We start from the raw sequence: 2,409 nt of genomic DNA on the forward strand, positions 1-2,409 counted from the left end.
ATATAAATATAATTATTTATAAATTATAATTGTGCAATTACTATTTAAATTGTGATAGAAATTGTACATATTAATATTCAATTAAAATTACATAAAATAAAATAGAAAACCATCAAAAGTTGATTATATTTTTGGTTCTTCAGTTGGATGCAATTTGGTTCTAGTTCAATCTGATTTTCAGTTTGAATAAAGTACGAGATCCAGAATAACACCAACACATATATTTTGGGACAGTTTGTTTGGTGAAGTCAAATGGTCAATAAGAATTTTTGGTCTAGTTATCGAAAAATTATTAGGTGCACTCGGTACACATACATATCTCTCACAATCATGTGGACTTACTCTCTATATTATAGTAAGAATGATTCACTTTTCTGTGAGAGATGGAGCACTATTTTTGTCACGACCCAACCTATGGGCCGGACCGGCACTAGGACCTGGGCCAGCCTAAAGCCCCCGAGGCCCGTAGTAAGCCTAACTGTTCATTAACCCAACTCTAAGGCCCATTTGGGCCCAATATCAAGAAAACAAACGGACAGAGTCCGACCATAAAATGGACTTTCCAACGGGGAGTTTTCGACTCACCCGACCTGTAAACATAATAAATACTCAATTGGGGAGCTCAGCTCACCCTCCACATACTCATATCCTCATAAAAATAAATGGGAGCTCAGCTCCCTCATCCAATCCATCAAACATGCATATCATTATACGTTTACAGGTCTAACATGATAATAATATTACAGACCATAATCAAATAAATACTTCTAACACATGCGGAAATTCTAGGAGTAAATAAAATTACACAAATATTGATAAACAACCTGCGAAGGAGAAAAGCAGGTTAACCAAAATAAAATCCTCCTGTAGCCTGAAAAAAATATTGAACAGGAGTGAGCGTTCGACTCAGAGAGTAAAATATCAATTTTAACCATAATCTCTATAACTATCTAAAACTAATGCACCCTGTAGAGTGAAATGCAACATCCACATCATTTTCACATCATAACATCAAAAAGGTAATTTGGAGCACTCACGCACCCTGTAGCATCAATCATAACATATGGGAGCTGATCCCCTATACAGCTCTCTTAAATCCAACCTGGTGCCAGCGAAGAACTCAAGACGGACTTTCGCAATAAGCCAAATCGAGGGTCCCAAATGAAGAACTCAAGCCGTGACTACCCTCGAAGGATCGGGTCCCAGCGAAGAACTCAAGCCGTGACTACCCGTCCTATCCATAGTCCACACCACATCACACGCACGCCAACGCACGCACACTGCTCCAAATTACCACAACAACATCATGGCACTTTAACATTTATCAATGCATCATAAATCGTGCCTAGAGTTTAACTACATAAATATATGCATATAAGTGATGCATGGGCATGTTGAATATATAATAATATCAAAATTACAATTAAAATTAATATTTTACTCACAGACTTGACGACAATCACTGTGGCGGCTGGGCGGAGGAAGAAGGTCGTCGGCTCACGACAATTATATTACAATTATTTAATACAATCGACTCAATACAAACAAAGAAAAGACCAATTACGCCCTAAGTCGTACGTTAAAATCCTACAGAGTCTCCCCTATACCTAGGACCTACCCAACCTGCAAAAGGGTTCAAAACACACTTCTATACTCACAATCCATATATCCACAACTCAATCACATCACACAGCCCCTCCTGGGCCCATCAAATCAATTATCCATCACAATATGTAAAATTTCAATTTAGTCCCTATAATTGACCATTTTTGCAAAAACTACCCAAATCAACTCTAAAAATTCTAAAACTTTGCCCCGCGGTCCTTAGCAATATTACTAAGCTATTGCAAAAAGAATCGTAATTTTCTAAGCTACCACGAATATTTTACGGATTTTTTAATCCTATTTAAGCACTAGAAAATTATGAAAAAGCAAGGTTCGGGTTTACCTTTGCCGATTCCGACTTCGGGAACGCGCTCGGGACGTCTGACAATGGGGGGGCTAGCCAAAACCTCGGTCCAATTCGGAGACTTTTCCGTAGCTGGTTCGCGGAATTTTGCGCATCGTCAATGTCGAATTTCCGCGAATCGAGAATACCTACACGAAGCCCATAACACGGGGGTTAGTGCATAAATTTTTTTAGAATTTTCTAAGCTCATTAAATGCTCGAAAAAACACTGCGAAGTTCCTTGGGACCCACCGAAAAACGGTGTCGGAAAAATTTGAAATTTATGTCGCCGCGAAGCTCTCGACGAGTGGAGCGTGCTGGTACCCTCGGTTTTCTCGTGGGATTCACGGCTTTCTAGAAATTTAGCCCAAAAGTTGAAATGGGCTAAAAACTTCCCGAGCAAAAATTGGACAAACCGCTCGATGGATTTCGGCGTTCTTGGTGTCTATGGAAAGCTCTCG

The 2,409-nt window shown here is 39.4% G+C and overlaps 1 long non-coding RNA gene across 1 annotated transcript; it reads right to left on the minus strand.

Moving 5' to 3' along the window:
* Window positions 1-729: 729 nt before the first annotated feature.
* Window positions 730-1,485, minus strand: LOC131172595 (uncharacterized). Its single transcript, XR_009143124.1, has 2 exons — window positions 1,446-1,485; window positions 730-871 (listed from the first exon to the last, which is right to left on the minus strand). It is a non-coding gene; the product is annotated as an uncharacterized LOC131172595 (long non-coding RNA).
* Window positions 1,486-2,409: the final 924 nt, after the last annotated feature.

The sequence above is a fragment of the Hevea brasiliensis genome, chromosome 14 (genome assembly GCF_030052815.1).
Source record: "Hevea brasiliensis isolate MT/VB/25A 57/8 chromosome 14, ASM3005281v1, whole genome shotgun sequence".
NCBI classification, from domain to species: domain Eukaryota; kingdom Viridiplantae; phylum Streptophyta; class Magnoliopsida; order Malpighiales; family Euphorbiaceae; genus Hevea; species Hevea brasiliensis.